General features: G+C 41.2%; 1 protein-coding gene across 1 annotated transcript in view; it reads right to left on the reverse strand.

Moving 5' to 3' along the window:
• apba1a (amyloid beta (A4) precursor protein-binding, family A, member 1a) overlaps window positions 1-17,103 on the reverse strand; it is an 81,991-nt gene extending 64,888 nt beyond the window's left edge. The window contains exon 1 of the mRNA XM_033619238.2: window positions 16,686-17,103. The gene's annotated coding sequence lies outside the window, so the exon portion shown is untranslated. The remainder of the gene's footprint in view (window positions 1-16,685) is intronic.
• Window positions 17,104-18,005: the final 902 nt, after the last annotated feature.

The raw sequence follows: 18,005 nt of genomic DNA on the forward strand, positions 1-18,005 counted from the left end.
TTTATTTTTCTAAATATATCCTCAGATGTTTCATGTTGTTTCAAGAAATGTAAAGGCCATGAGTTCTACGACCTGACACAAATAAATTCATTAAGTAGCTATATACATATGTGTGTGTGTGTGTGTGTTTGTATGTATGTATGTATGTATGTGTGTGTGTGTGTGTGTGTGTGTATATATATATATATATATATATATATATATATATATATCTATATATATATATATATGTGTGTGTGTGTGTACATATATACAGGCTGTTAAAAAAAATGTCACTCATTGGTTTGCGGAGGGGTGGATCTGACTGAGAAGCCGAAGACACTATTGACAGACAGCCTGTCACTCAAAGCAGCCTGCTCTTAATATGTAACTTTAAACCTTTAAATTAAACACACCCTGTATAGCTGTAATGAATGAGGAAATTAGCAAAAGAGACCAAAAACATTTTTGTACCAGGCCGTTTATTTCTGCTGTAAAGGCGGGCAATTTAACATGGAGGTCTATAGGGATTAACTCGCTTTTGGAGTCAGCCTCAAGTGGCCATTAGAGGAACTGCAGTTTATGGCACTGCATGAGCTGCATATTTCAGCTTGTCTCACTCAAGCATATCAAACATTTAGTCTGCTCATCTCCTCATGCATCTCTTCTACATGTAAGTAGAAATTTCAGATAAAATAGGTCTTGAAATTAAATCTTAACAAAACAATGCTCTGCTAGAGGGGACCTGGAGATCAGGTAATAAAGCAGGACCCATCATAAGGCCCACTATGTTTGGTGATGTGCTATCCCTATTTCAAAGGCTATTTTCAAATAAATTAGTACAGACCAGTTAACACAAAGTAATCCTGATCATCTGGGGTCCCTGGAGTTTCAGGGCTTCAAGGCACTCACTATGAATCACATAATGGAAGTATCTCACTGAGCCAAGAAACACATGTACATTTCTAAAACTACATTTTATGTGTTCAATGGCTCGTATAAACAATTTTATTTGTAACTGTACTCATTTAGTGAGTCCCTACGTGAAAGTCAGAGTGTTACCAAGAATATAACAAGTAGGTCTGTTGCCTGAGGCCGAGTTCATCAGCATCTGTGGAGCCTCCACAGGTGTTGAGGAGGCAGATGGCACACAAATCTTTACTTACATAAAAATACAGATAAAAACACAGCTCACAGCCTCTGAGTATTAGGGTTTGCTATTCTATTTGATAAAAAATAATGTCTATGTCACATAAAACATGATCACATTCTGCCTAACTGTTGATAAACTCTGGCATTTGTATTGTACGTGATTTTAGAATGTGGCTTTTATAAGCCAGCCAATCAAATGGAAGTTACTTTAATACAGCTAGGGTTGGAGTTTGCTCATGGTAAGTGCACAGGAGAATAAATAATATAAATTACAGTGACAGTTGAGGCTCATTAGCAATAACAATGAGGAAACTGTTGGCAGAAAGATCAAATGTCTGTTATATGGAAGTATTCTGGTGATGACTTTCAGACAAAGAAAGTAAAACTGGCAAAGTGGGAACACTCTATAATCTTATCGACTGGAAAGATCCAGAACAAACCCAGTGACACGCAGCAAAGGATCACAAGCCCATGCAGATACTGTGTATAAAGCCATCATCTTTTATTCTTTGTTTGCTTGCTGTACACTGATTGTTAAAACCACCTGCAGTCCAAAACACCCATTCCCCATGTACACTGTGGTGATCAAGTGACCCACAAAGCATCTTCAGTCTATTTCAGTGGCAGTGTACAATGTACTACAGAGGACTATACTAACTAATTGGTGCTGGGACGATATGTTTGTCTCCCAGTCTGATACTATCACCATCATTGGGTGCTGCCTCGAATATGTATTTTAAGTACTAAAATTTGATTTATCGCAATTTTCTTTTACTTCTTAACATTCGATGGGAAAAAAGTTGAATAGTACACTTTTAGAAACTGTATATATGAGGCAGACGTCGCGCTAGACTTTTTCGTCGCCGGTCATTTTGACTGACAGGGTCATAAAAATCCGGTCATAATCTATTTTTACCAGTCATTTTAATTTTCCTTTAAGATATTCAAAGATATTTAGTTTTCATTCGTTCGTTTTTAATAAATCCAACAAGCAAGTTATAAAGTGTGCATTAATAAGGACATGAACGAAAAGATGAACAGACATCCACACACCCGTGCCATTCTGGACACACCGAACGCGGAACCGAAGCGCAGCGCCCAGCAGCGGAGGCAGTTTTCAATCGGCGCCCATGTTAACCTATCTAACTGTCCACACAGGCCGCTGAGCAGAGCGGAGCACCCGCGGAGGCTGCGCTTCAGTTCGGCGTCTGGTCTATTTTTCACGCGAGCAGTAAAATACCGTGTTTATAATTTAAAATAACACAACAGTGCATAACCGAACACATTTTTCAATACCATAATCACTTCATTACAGTTTTAATTTTGTGTCACTGAGCCTACAGACATAACTACATAAATAAAATGGTCAGAACAATATGCCCTATTCATTCAGTGTTTATCCAACACGCTCAATACATGGACATGCAATGACAAATTGTAATTAACTTATTACGTTATAAAAAACGATTAAAATATGGACTTACCCGTGTTTAAAATGACCTGTTGAAGTGAAAAAACGAGTACTGACGGGAATAGACAAGTGTAGTCATGTTTAACCGGCGCAGAGAGCACAGGAGAAATGCGCTGCCTGTGTGGACAGTAAAGCGCCTGCGCGGCACTACGCGTCCGGTGTGTCCAGGGCTCAACAACGCTACATGAAGCAGATGAATGACTTTTTCTCTGCAGTGTGAAAACGTCATGTGGGCAGGGGTGGTAATTGCAACCGGTCAAAATGACCAACGGCCTTCAGATTTTCCGGTCATTGTTGTACAAAATCGGTCAATGACTGAGAATATCCGGTTAACGCGACCCCTGATATGAGGAGGCATATTACATGTCAGTCTATCAGACTGTTATTTCAGCAGCATCATATACCACATAGAAAAGTGGTAAAAATAACTAATAACTGTTTTTATGGTGTTCTTTTCAACAATTTTATTCCTGTGAAGCACTTTGTGACCTTGCTCTGTAATCGATGAAATGTTAAATAAACTTCACTTACTTACTAAAATGTACATGTCCAATAGAATGAATATAAAATATATACTTTTGTAGTAAACTTAAGCTGCTACATTTAGCTCTCCCTGCAGTGTTTTCCATATCAGTATTTATTTGTGGCAGTCACCACAACATCAACATTGACTACTACCTATTGATTTTCTATTATTAATATTTTTATTTTTTCTATTATGTTTTTTTTTTCCCCATTCATTTTCCATGACCGCTTATCCTGTTATGGGAAGCTGGAGCCTATCCCAGCTGACATTGGCAGGGTACACCAGACTATGACAGAGCTGACACACAGAGACAGACAACCATTTGCACTCACATTCATACCTACGGCCAATTAAGAGTCATCAGTTTAACCTAACCTGCATGTCTTTGGACTGTGGGAGGAAATCGGAGTACCCGACATGGGGAGAACATGCAAACTCCACAAGGAAGGGCTCCCCCACCCTGGGGTTCAAATGCCCACCCAAGGATCGAAACAGAAACCCTCTTGCTGTGAGGCAATAATGCTAATCACTGCACCACCATGCTGCCATTATTATTTTTTTTTTCCAACTATTTAGAATGGGTAAAATCTTATTTCATTGTAGAGCTGTGTATTGTATTCGCTCAGCCCCTTGCCCTGCTCTCTCCCTCCTTCTCTATTTATCAGACCACAAATGAAGTCCAGAATTACCTAGCTAGCAAACTTAGCGGTCCCTCTGCCTCACTCACTGCCATTACAAGACTATTTGCCGGGATGAGAGCTGGCGAAAGTTCCAGAGAGGGGCCTTCAGTAGTGGCTGTAGCAACTCGAATTCAGCCAGCACATACCCCAGCGCTGGAAGTCACAGTGGGCTGAGTCTTACCTGTGTGGCAGCAACAGAAAGTTTGCTGATCCAGCGAGGAGTTTGTGTTGGCTGATTTTGAGTTGCTATACTAGCCGCTGAAGGTCCATGTCATTGGCACCTATCTGTCATCGTCTCATTTTGGATAGCACCAAATATGGTCTCATATGAGCTGACAACATGTTCTTACTCCCAACTCGTCAAATACGGCAGCTCAGTCAGTGGCCCTACATTTCAAAATATGATGTGCTAAACATTACTCTGGCATCAGTTTTGTACAGTCAGGGACAATCACCACTTGTTACATGCACAGTGTGTCTTTTAAAGACACTTCAGCTCACAGTAAACATAGGTTTCATCACCAAAACTACTGTACTTTAGAGTTGGGCAACAAAAGTACTTCAGCTACAAAAAAACGTGTTATGTAACTTGAGTAAATTAAAAAAAAAAAAGTCACATGACATCATGTGACATGTATATCGTGTAATGTTAATTGCGTTAACATAAAAAGAACTCAATATTTCACACAGGACACCAACACCAGTCTCCCAGGTGAATGTTGTGTGTTTGTATTTACCCATCCATAATCCCTTCCCCGAACTACATCTGCCAACCATATCACCGCGCAGAAGGAAGGGTACTGCTAGCTCACCGAGCACCACTGAAGTAGCTAATGTTACATGAGTACTTCCTTCTGTGTGGTGATAGGGTTGGCGGGTGTAGTTTGGTAGAAAGACATAGTCCCTATATGAAACTGCTCCCAACAAGGTCTGTGGATTATCTTGAGTAACCGGGTCATGATTTCTGGAAAGACACATTGCTCTTACATTTTTCAAATGGATATATTTGGCGCTTTGAGCACCACAAGCTGAGTGCCATCTAGTTTCATTACACTGGAGAGAAAACAGACAATGACCAATATCGCCAACATTTAGCAACTCACACTTAAACCTTCTAGATTAATAAATAGCACTACAGATAATGGGGAAAATATGTATTTTTGAATTTGGGGTAAACTGTCCCTTTAAATTTCCTTCAAGTGTGGAATCCAAAGATTATGTGAAATGACTGAGGTCAGTTGAAATACCACGATCAGGCGATTGTGTAATAACTGGAACAGGTCTAACCTGTAGCAGAGCTGAGATGCTTCTTAATTTGGCAGAGCTCAGTTCTTGTGCACTCAAAAATGCAGTTAACGTGTAGATGTTGAGATTTTTGGGCTCAACTGTTGGGGCAGTCAACACCTTGTTATCCAATGCAGATTTAGGGTGATGGGGCAGGTTGAGTGAGGAATACAAGTTACCTGTGTGGTTACATGCTCAGTAAATTAAAATACAAGCCAAGATGAGCAGGCAAAGCTTCACCACACAGCCAACACCACACATTAATCTGCCTTTATCTTGAGACACTGTGTGAGGTAGACTGTGTGATATGACAGTGGTAGCAGCTCCTGGAGCCTTGGGCATTTCTGGATCCAGTGCTCTTCATCGATCCATCACCTCACATTTGTCAGGAGCAACGGGCTAGGGTTATGTCACAATTCTTATTACCTAGATAAAAAAGTGCCTCTCTGGTGGTGTGTTCTCGTATGCACTAAAGTTCAGCCTGACAACTTCCTCACACAATGTTTTGCAAGGGTTCATTACACTTCAGTTTTTGGATCACACTGATGCACTGTGTGAACAGTACGAGCTTCAAAACAACTGTTGTTTCTCAAATCAGCAGATACAGAGAAAAAAATCAAGTGCACACATGAGAGAGCTGTACAGGTAGAAGATCAAGAATAAGGCCCAACCCCATTTCTTATTTTACCCCTACCCTTTGTTTTCAAGTGCCCCTTTGCCCCTCAGAACAAAATTAAAAGGGTCAGTGCTGGTGTTTATGTAAACAGACATGACTATGGCAATAATGGTATTATCACTATGACATTTGCCATTTATCTGATGGAGACAGCAAAGCATGTACGCTAACAATTCATTCCCAACTCCAGGTTCACCCTATCAATTGATCAAATAAGTCGTCAAATAAAAAAGAATAAGAAAATTGAAATTGATATTAACAAAGTAGATGGTCAAAGCCACAGCCATGTTTTATGTGTACCGTTGCCACTGTGAAGAACTGTGACTGTTGTAGCGGGCTAACTTCTGTATATCAACTTGCAGAAAGACACAAACTCTCTGAGGTGAGGTTTTGCATAAAGAACCGAATGAGCAGTGGAGCAGTACGGACAGTGCTTAATTTGAGCCAGAACGTACTGGAACGTGCACCAGGATCTTTTCAGAAAAGGCCCTGGTGCGTTCCGGAACTAATTTACATGGGTCTAGAACTTTTCACATCTAAAAACTACATACAGCCATATATTGGCTGATGTCACTAGTGTTGCAGGGTGGAGTATCGTAGTACTACGGTGCCTCATGTACCACTACTGTGGGATAAGTTCAAAGTCCAATTGCAAGAGGGTGAGTGTCCATGCGCCGTCCAATAACGGCGCGCGCTGGCCACCTGGCACTCAATATGCTGCTGTGGTGGTTTGTTTTCCAGGCATGTGAGTATCTTTAAGCAGTGAAAGTTATTATTTATTTCTTTTTACTTGTCGGCAGTGATTTGTTTTCCACAGAGCTCTACGTGCGAGAATTTTACTTGCATTTGCGACTAGCCTACGGCGGCTCCGTGGTGCAAGATAACGGCTTACCGGCGACAGAGAAATCCGACTCCAGGTCCAGTAGCCAAATTTCCTCTTTCGTTGGCGTCATGACTGCCCAGTAGTACCTGGACAAAAGAGCCGTGGCGGCACACAGGTATGTAGCGTGTCAGAGGAGAAATGAGCTGATTGCATTTCTCTCTTTGTGGCAGGTAACGGCCCACAAACCTCACCACACCTTAGGGACTGTTCTTTACTTATGAAGGGACTGTTCTTTACTTGTCAGAGGAGGAAGGTGGCTGGTTGATTTTTATTTTATTTATTCATTTTATTTTGATCCCCCCTATGTTAATCACTTATTGATGCTGTTTTTGAAGTATGAATAAGTCAGTAAGTAATTTATTCCATTGAAATATCAGTGATGTATTATACAAAAGTGATTTATCTTTTTATAAATGACAAAAGGAACATCTGCCTCATTTTTGCTGTGGTATTGTGATACTACTCAGAACTGTGATACTTTCACTGGTATCGTACTGTGGGTCCCAATTTTGGTACTGTGACAACACTAGATGTCACAACCATTCCATTCGGAGTTGCGCAGTGAGGCGGCTCGGGTGCCGCTTAAAAAAGTGTTCCCCCACTTTTGGGAGCGGGGGAACACTGCTCTCTCAGAGGCCAAAAGTGTTCCCCCACTTTTGGGAGCGGGGAACACTGCTCTCTCAGAGGCCAAAAGTGTTCCCCTACTTCTAATTTTACAAATTAAGCACTGAGTACGGAGCATGGAGTGGTCTCCATTTCCGTTGCCTTGCCGCTATGGGGAAATGGGGATTGCTGGATTTAACAAAAGGACAAAAGGAAAATGCTGGTTTAGTGTGCACGGAGTTCTCAAACTTGTGAGTCTGCCACACTTTACAGCCCCACTGACCTGTACTGTCACTATGGATGATAACGATTGTTCAACAATTAACTGGTCATTAAGAATTTGATTGAACATGTAAAAATTACTTAATCACATAAAGGTTTGATTCTGAAATATAAACAATGAACAATGTGTAGTCTCCTACTACATTCTAGCTCTAACAGTTGAATGATGTATTTAGAAAGCATGTTTCAGTGAGTAACATTAACAAACAAAGGGACAATATAACTGTTTCATAAAAAGCCAGCCATGTTGGGGTCTGGAAGAAAAAATGGAGGCAAAGCGAAGCATTATTCAGTTATATTTAGTGTGTTTCATACTTCTAAGCTTCTGCTTCTCTATGTGTTTCATTTGCTAGGCAATACTGTCAGAGAATATGCAATATGTTGCTGTGAGCTTTGATTGAGGAAAAATAATGCATTTGAAATTGTTGGTATAAGCAAAGTTGTTTTGTTTTTTAAATATTTTTAATTGATTGATTGTTCATGTTACCAATTATCAATTAAGGAAAGTGCTTACAAATTTGCAACCCTAGTTGTCAGTCACCCTAACAACTAACAGCAATTGCCATTTTCCTTTGAACTAGTCAAGTGAACAGTTAAATGTCCTTTCTAGTCTCATTCTATTTCTATGGGTTGAACTCAGTGACTGCCTGAGTGAGCCAGCCAGAGTCTCCCTGAACAAAAACCATTCCTGTGCACTGGATGTTTATGTTGATGTAATGTTGCATTCAAATCAAATGGGATGGACAGAAGCCATAGCAAAGGTTCCCATACTTAGGACTTGCAAGGGTTCATATCATTGGACAGCTGAAAATGGCGAATGCCATGGTTACTCTCTGAGTGTCGTCAGCCCACTGAATGAATAGTTATTCAGTGCTGGCTGTACGATAGGCAAAGACAGTCATGAGGGGGTAAAATAATGCGCATCACATTAAATTAGACTTCAGTTACTTTGAACAATGGGCTGCTGTGAGGCAGCTTGGATTTAGTTTTTAATCGTGAAATCGTGTATTTACTGCCAAATAAAAGATGAAATTTCTACTCATAATTGGATTGATGGACAAGTCAAAAAAAAAAAACGTTGGAAACAGGTGATTATGTGGACCTCCATATACATGTGACATGTGCATTGACCATACTTCTAAGTGACCCTTTTTCCACAGAGGCTGCGCTCCAGGAGGTTGTGGAACTCACACCAGGGGCTGGATGTGTAAACCATGTTTATGCATAAAAACCATGCATGCACCATTTTCACACATAAAGTGGTATTTCTTTATGAAGAATGTGTGGTGGGAATGCGTGCACCTTACACACCAGTTTTCAAACAGCTTTCAAGAGATAGCTGCAGTGATATAAGGTAGGCATGGAATACGAGGTAAAAGATATAACATTACAATAAAACATTGTTTGCATAGCTTGTTTGTTTGCATTTTACACAATGTTCTGTAAAATGCCAAGGGCACATTTATAAATGTAACTATTATTGACTTGAGTAATTGGAGCCATTATTTCCCTGTCAATTTAGGGTCTGTTTTAATATGAGCTCTATAGATTAGTCTACTAGTGCATCAATCAACCTTCTGAAGATTAATAATGATGATTGCGGTGATAGTTTATGGGTACATGTGATAAATTAGCGGTATATGAACACTATAAATAGCCAAAGCCATGCATAATGGCAGCTGCTCTGATGCTGTTGGAGAACCTCCCTGATGCAACAATCTGTGAAACTGCACTTTCTTTGCCATCAACAGGTCTAATGACAGCACAAGTATTGATATGCAAACGGATGTTTAAGGCCGTTTCTACGTCTATTTATTGCTCACTGTGGGAGTGGATATGCACCCAGTTTCACAATGATTGATATTTATAAAACAGAATCAGGCATCCAGGGGGCTTTATAAATCTGACAAAAAGAATGCGTGTGCACTTTTCTGTTTGTGTCTCTACACAGAGTTTTATGCTTCTGGCCTCAGGTCTCCACTATGCTAGACTGGTAATCTACTGCATCTGTCACATGGCTCTGAATGAATCCACAGTCTTTGTCAACACTTGCAAGTTGTTTATTCCTTAATTTCATATATTTTATGATCAACACATAAATGTCAGCGCCTGCCATGCATTAACAAAAGCTTTTTTGTTATAACAAAGTAAGTTAATCCTGGACTTAATGTCAACACTCCTACCTTTTTTACAATGAGAATTACTCAACACAATGAAATCTGTTGAGAGAGACATGCATTATAACACTGCATATTCAGCCTCCATGTTTACTTTGGTTCCTCGCTGCCTAGAACCTCCTGCTTTTACCACACTGATTGATTTAGCTCCCCTATCTGATCACCAGTAATGGAAAAAAAGAACAACTCTACCATTTATCTTCCACATTATCAGTGTCAGGCTTTTGAGTCAGTTTGTAGACGGGCTGATCATTTGGCTACATCATTTCCCATCAGATTTTTCTTTTACTTACTTACTATTAGCGCTGTCAAAGTTAATGCCATAATAACAGGTTAACGCAAATTCCTTTTAACGCCAGTAATTTTTTTGATGTGCAATTAACGTGCATATGATCTATAATCATGACCCTCCGTCCACCGAGGGTCATCATTGGGAAATCAGGAAGCGACGCAGCAGTAACGTTATGGCTGGTACACAGAGAAACAAACCTCTGTCAGCAGTAATGGATAAAGAAAGCCATCTTTTGAATGTCAAGTTCAGCTTTAAAGCCCTGCCAGATGGTTCTCTCCACAAGACCAAAGTTATTTGCACTCACTGTTGATGTGAACTGAGTTACCACCAGAGTACGTCGACTCTCAAATACCACTTGCTTGCAAAGCACACAGCTGATGCAAAGAGCCCTCCTCCCCTTCACCAAAGGCAGACCACGCTGACCGCAGACCACGGAAAGTTTGCAGTGGAGATGCCGGGACAACTCTACAAGCAACAAACTTTCAACAGCAATACCTTAATGTGGGGCTACAGCTTGCAGGCTTATTAACATTTTTTGAGGACGTGGGTCTGCTTGAAATAATTCGCACTACATCCAACAACTGCATGTATGAATTGCCTCTGAGAGTCACCACTGTAACAAAGATACACAACTTGTATGAAGAAGAGAAAGCTAAAGCAGAGGAGGTGCTGGGACAGACAAACACGATTGCGCTTACCCAAAGCCCTTTTTAAATAGGAATTGTGCAAATTTGCAGGAAAGCCCAATCAGACTTTTTTCAGCATTGGCAGTATAAAAACAAAATCGGGGAGTGCAGCAAAATGCCGCCTGCCTACTTTTGTTTATACAGAATACAATTTTCGGGGCAATGGGGGTCGTGAGCAAGTAACAAAACGTGTAGCTCAGCTTGTGACGTAACCAGTGACGCAGGAGGGAAGCCACAGCTGGTCAGTCCTTTGGCGATTCTCTCGTAAGTCGGCCTGTTCCTCACCGTTCCCGTCATCTGACGGTTAATGGCCTCTTCCTTTGCGAGGGCAAGGAGGGGGCGCAATTCCTTGTCTCCCCAGTTGCTCATCTTTACAGTGTCTGTCAGGTTTGCGTTTCCCTCTTGCTACTAGTTGCTCGCTAATTCCTGCTATCAGCTGTTTCCTGTTTATCCACCGCCAGTGGGTCGCACGTGCGGCGTCATCAACAGCTCCTCCCACAAGTCTTCAACAGCCACTCCCATTGCAGAAGGCCGCCTTGGTCTGTTTAAACCAAAAGGGTTCTGCCAATATGACTACCCTACGAGGCAAAAATTGGGCACCTCGGATCAACTCGCCAATCCGGTTCTGTGTGTCTAAACGCTTGCAGGTTGCCGGCAAAACGGCCCAACATTCGCCGAAAATCTGGCTATGTAAAAGGGGCTAGAGATTACTGGACTTCTCTCAGTAATCACAGTTACCTCTGGGTCACAGCACATTATTTTGACCCACAGTGGAAACGTCAGTTGCATGCTTTGACTGTTATGAAGACAGAGGAGAGGCACTTCACCGACATATTCGCCAAGCACTTTATGCAGGCAACCAGACAGTGGTACAGGGAACATAAAGTCAGCACACTAACCACTGAAACACGCAATATGACTGCAGCAGCCTGGCAGCTCTGTTCAAACATATGCGTTGCATTGCACATACCACTGTGTTGTTGTTGATGAGGGGAACTGTGGTTGTTTTTTATGAGCTTCTGGACAGTTGAATTTCCCTTCAGGGATGAATAAAGTTCTTTCTATTCTATTCTATTCTATGAGCCATCACAATTTCTCTACAGAACAGTCTATTTGACTATTGGTCTATTGGGCTATATTTGCCATGGTATTCTTTCAGCATATTTTTTAAGCGTGCACTACCTTTGAGGTTATTCTGAATTATATTCTAGGCAGTATTTGTCATTGCTTTGGATTGTTGCAATAATAATACAAACATACATTTGCATAAAGCAAGCATATCTGTCCACTCCTACATTTATAAGAGTATTAAAAACTTGAAAATTATCCCTTTAAGGTATCTCTAGAACAGATAAAAAATGTGTGACTAATTGCGATTAATCGTGAGTTAACTATGGACAATAATGCAATTAACTGCAATTATATATTTTTATTGATTGACAGCCCTACTTACTATGTAACTTGTTAGAGTTTTATTTGAACACTGTGTAGTTAGGATAGGATAGACTTCATTTGTCCCAGTGGGAAATTTGTCTTGGACTTTACAGTGTCTGCATTGTGAACAATATAAAAAAACAACAACACATACATCCAGTATACTAAAATACAGCAGTAGGACAACGGCCTCCGGTTAAAGAAGTATGAAGTATGAAAGCTGGTATAAAACTAGACTTTCTATGCAGTAGAAAGTAGGCTTGTCAAAAGTATCGATACTCAAACGCTGTATCCGGATACAATACTATTTTACAAAAGTATCGATTGTGTGCACGCCACCTCAGCGCCTGTCGGGTGCGCGCTACGTGTCCGATGGACACGCGCTGTGCATGCACACATTTTTGTTGCTGTAATATGGCCAGCGCGGCTGCAGGAGGATCAGAGCAGTCAGTTTTGGTCAAAAATGATAAAGGAAAAAGCGCTCTTTGGAAATATTTAGTGAAGTGAACAATGCACGCTGCAGATGGCAGGTACAGCCCCTCCCCTCACTAGCAGCTGAGCAGCTAGTGTCGCCAGCATCAAACTAAAATATAACTTCTAACGTTAATGTGGGAGCTAAGCAGAAAACTTTATCAGTCATGCCCGTCTGTAACATTAATAGACAATGTTAGTTTAATAGGACAACACAATTATGTGTGTCTGAAAAGTTATGTTAACTGCAAAGTCACAGATTGAAGCTGAAAAAAAAAAAACGTTTGTTTTCTCCCGTAACCCCTGGTTCTCTGATCACATAGTGAGGTAGAAGCAGGAGCATCCTGAGCCTAAACTACCAACTCTATTTGATCAGCAAAGAAAATATGGTGCCAATTCACCAGAAGCACAGAAAATAAACAGGGCTGTAGATAAATAATTTGTATGGACAGATCTTGTTTCTGGTTGTTATTTATTTTGGGGGGATTTTTTGTTGTTATCATTGATGTTACTGTTCTGATCTTTATTTAAAAAATGACACGCCTCTTAATTTTTTGCTGCTGTATCGAAAATGGTATCAAGTATTGAATATTTTCCTGGGTATCGATATTGAGTTTGAAATTTTAGTATCGTGACAACCCTAGTAGAAAGGTGCAAATACTTTGAAACTGGTGCTACATAACCAGAGAAAACAGAGAGATAGGGCTGCAGCATTTGCTTTTGCTCAAGAGGTACAAATCCTACAACTACCAGAGCGCACTGCACCATATTGGGCCAAATAAACACTCCCGCCGATGGGTGATGTAGGCTACTGTGGGCTTGGGCATTTTTCCACAGGAAACAATGGTGATAATAAACATTACCACCATTTTAGACAAGAAATAGGCAACACAGTAACAGAATCCTTGTCCATATTTGTTCAGCACTGCACACTGCTTTTACCATTTGTTGTCAGTTTTTCCAGCCTCAGTTTTTACAATACTCAAAACAGTATGGTGCCTGCTTCTTGTTCATAAACTCTCGTACTACAGCCAAACAGTGCACTAAAATATGTTTCTGAAGAGATTTTAGGCAAGAAATTGGCAATAAAGTAACAGTATCTTGATTTATGTTTGATCAGCATTGCCTAGTTTTAAAGATTGGTCTGAATTTTGTCTGAGTTTGAAAGAGATAGAAAGGCTGGTCTCTCTCTCAGTCCCCCTCTATCCTCTTTGTGTCTGTGGTGGCGGGCAGTTGATGCAAAATGTGTCATACACCAGATTTGAGCTGAGAAATGAGCAGGGAGATCTGGCTGAAGTTTACCATAGCTCATTTACACAAACTGCCTTCATTGTTGTGATACACAGCTGGATGAAAATCTGCAAAGTATCCCTTCAATATGTAGTTGATGAAGCTCAGCGTAAGTTCAATCAGGAAGACCTTTCTTGTGCTCACCCTTTCACATTTTCTCCATCCCACTCTCACTACTCCCTCTAATCAGCTGACTATGGGTGTTCACTCCTCTAGTTATCCAATCACACTTTGCCATGATCTCTCAGCCAATCAGGATGCCACTGCAAAATTTTAAATCTGCTCTCTCTTCTGCTGATGTCAGCCATCATTTTAGGCAGAATCTTTGCACCCTCCTCCACCCCGGTCACCTCCAGCCATCGTATCCAGAGTCCAGGACAAGCTCTCAAAGACTCATTCCTCTACTCATCCAGATCATTAGCACTTCTCCATCTTCCTCTCATCTCATCTTCACCACCTCTACCACCACCACCACCACCACCACCAGCGTCTAGACCCCAGGGGGGTTCCCTATTCGACTATGGATTCATCACCCTCTTTAAATCAAACCATCTCTACGGGGTCTAATCACCAAAGACTTTTCACATTCTTATTCATTCGTTCATGTTACTTTTACCATAAAAAAACGTGTCTCTCCTGATTGAAATGTAGTTTATACGTTGTGTCAGGTTGACAGTCAAGGTGTCCAGTGTTCACTGAATAGTCATTTGTGACAGCAGACATTTTGACTCGTCAAAGTGGGAAAAGCACAGGTGTTAGTGATGACATTAATGATGGCTCAGTAAGCCATGATACCACAGTGAGTCAGCATGCACAGTACCAGGACCCTGAAATTAAAGCAGTCATCATTAATTTTCCAAAATGCCTTCAGTGGAATAAGGCCCATCAGTGCTGAGCTACAGAGGCCAATCTGACACACATCTGACAGCTGAATGCAATTAACAAGCTGATAGAGGGTAAAGCTAGGCAGGCTGAACTGGTCCTACTGCAGGACTAGAACTGAGAGTCCCTAATCTCTAGGGTTAGGACTGAGAACCTTAATTCAAACTGGACACTATCTTAAAAGTCATACAGCAACTTGCAACACAAGAGCCACAGACTGAACAACAGCCCACATTGTGGATGCACAATATTGGATTAATGGCCAGTATCTGATATGCAATGATATGTATGTAATATTCATTCGTTGAGCAAATTAGAAAAAGCATTTTGGCCTATTCTGATCGTTCATTTTAAAGCTAATATCAGGGGATACTGATCATATGCCGATATTATCGTGCATCTCTAATCCACATTACCTCTTCCACCAAAGTCTTCTTCTTAAATTACTAGTAACAAACAGGAACATGTGTCTTGTCCTGCGCCTTATCTTGTTATTCCAGCCACCAAATAAATATTCACCAGGGAAAATTCACTGCTAAATTAGGGTTGGGGGAAAAATCGATACAACACAGTAACATGGACGATAAATCGATTTTTTTATTATAAACATTTTTAATATTGCAAAAAATGCTCTTTTCAGATAGATCTTGTTGCAATAAAAATGATCACAGTGAGATAAACAGACTGAAATCTTTCTTTGATTAGATAAAACAGATGTTGACAAAGTTTTTCTTTGGGAACATGGTCTGCAGCTGAAATTAGGAAAGAAATTGCAATATATCCCAATATATGTTATCACAATACTCACATACATACCAAAATGTTTAATATTGCAATAATATTGTATCATGACTTAAGTATCGTGATAATATCATATCGTGGGGTCACTTATGATTCCCACACCTACTGCTAATGTTGGTTTGCAGGTTAGATGACTATTTAGTATGTAAATTTACCAAAAAATATTACTCGGTCTGTTCAAATGCTGGTGTGGTCCTATGCTCCAACACCATGCCAATCTCACTGTCCATCTATGGTTTGTAAGCTACAGCACAAGCAAGCTCTTCTATCCCCTACTGGGACTCAGCCTGCCAGCTGCTGTCAATCAAACACACACATTGCCACGCCCCTTCAGCTGCTGAGAGGTAAAGGAGCATTTCTGACATTTCATTAAGACCTTTATCCTCCTTCTAATGATAAATAACTGTTAACAATACATTAAAAAATATACTGGCATTTTTTTACTACAAAAGGGGATGACTACATGTGATTACAGCTGTACTTAAAGCAGAATGTGGACTTTTGTGTTTGCTTTGAAGACATGATGAAGCTGGTTTTCCTCTTGCAGGTGGTGCTGCAGCCCAAACAGACTGCACAACCAGTAACTAACCTGCAGCATCTCTGTCAACAACAACACAGCCACACAGACAGGCTGCCTCTGCACAACACATGTATGTGATTCTGGCCTCTGCATCACATGAAGTGATGGAAACTAAGCTGGAGTCCTGGTTGGACAGAATCATAACCCAGGAAGCATCAAGAAGAGACTCAACCAGGCCAGAGTGTTGACTGGGTTGTGGTGAGCCCTGCTGGGACTCTGCACCTGCCAACAACAGGGCCTCTATGGGCCGTTTCACTCATGTCAACCGCTCGCGCCTCAGCCCGGCACAAAGCCTCGTACATAAACACTGTTAGGTTTCTACCCATCTGAATCCGGGTACGGCCTCTGAAACGGTCCGTTATCTTTTCCTGTAGCCACTCCTCAAACAGTCAACAAACCGAGCGGCGACAATACAGCGTCCCCACAGCTCCCCGCACAGCCGCTACAGAGCTGTCTGCTGCTCTGAGTCACCGTGTTGTGTTGGAGGTGTCGGCTAACACTCCGCGGTATCTGAGCCCGACCACCGGAGAACTCACCTGCTTTCAGCAGCGATGTTGCTGCAGGCTGGAGGTCCGCTCCGCCGCTGCCACACCATCCTCCATCTTCCCTGTAGCGGCTGCTGTCTGTGTGCGTGCGTGCGTGCGTGTGTGTGTGTGAGTGAGTGAATGTGTGTGAGTGTGTTCGCCAGCCTCCCAGCCCCTCCCTCCTCCCACCGCCACCGTCACATCATCATAGGACACAACAAACAGCCTGTCCACTGTTGGACTGTTGAAGACGTGCACTAGAGCAGTTTGCAGCACTTTGAATTCATGTCGGGATTGAGGAGCTTCAGAAATATGGAAACCCATGTGATTTAAAAAATAAAAATAAAAATACATAGCATGAACCTGACATTATGAAATAATCCTCTAAAACCAGAGAGAAAAATAAATATAAACAGCATTCTGAAAGGATTCTCCTCCACTTTTTTCGCATGTTGTTGAGTTGCAGCCTTATACTAGAATCGTTTAATAGCCTACATTTCTTTCCCTCATCAATCTACACTCAAGATCCCAAAATGACAAAGCAAAAATATTTTTTCTCAAATTTATCAGAAACTAAAAACGAAAATATCACATTGACTTAAGTACTCAGATCCAGGGCCGTAATTTATGGGTGGTGGGGTGGGTAGTGTTGGGCAGTATCGCCTTACAGTTATAATATGTCTTTATTCAGTAGTGTAACTAATTATTAATAAAATATAAGTAATAATATTACCATTACCCCAAAACCAAACAAATAGCCTAGTTACAACTTACTTTTGTTTTCTTAAAGAGAGAGTCGGCCCAGCCAGACCTTTCTTTTCTTGAGAAAGGTCTGGTGAGCGAGACTACATCACCACTGACTTGAAATACAACAATCACATTAGCAGACTTATTTTTTTAAGCATCACGGTGTGCAGGCACGCCACGAAGCAGCAAGCTAGTTTGGAGGTTGGAAACCGTTATTTTAAGTGGCTGGAATTATTCTCATTACTTTGATTTTGTCGGGAGAAGAGATGACAAGAACACTATTGCTGCAAGTAGTCATACTAAAACTCTTTCCACTGTGAAAAACACATCCTAAAATCACAGGTCTGAAACACCTACTACGACCGACAGCACAACAACGTGAAGCTCCAGGGAATACACCTCACCAAAGGTGAGCCCTCCTTGGCCATGGAGGTCGGCTGTAGCGCTACACTGGCTACACTACCAAAACTAGATTTTACTCGTGGGCAGCTGTAGCTACAAGAAGTAATGAAGCTTGCGTATGTATTTGTTGTGGATGAAATGTTGCTCCAGGAGTGACTCTCCATCTTTGAGGAAGATCCTTGG

The sequence above is a fragment of the Epinephelus lanceolatus genome, chromosome 9 (genome assembly GCF_041903045.1).
Source record: "Epinephelus lanceolatus isolate andai-2023 chromosome 9, ASM4190304v1, whole genome shotgun sequence".
Classification (NCBI taxonomy): Eukaryota; Metazoa; Chordata; class Actinopteri; order Perciformes; family Serranidae; genus Epinephelus; species Epinephelus lanceolatus.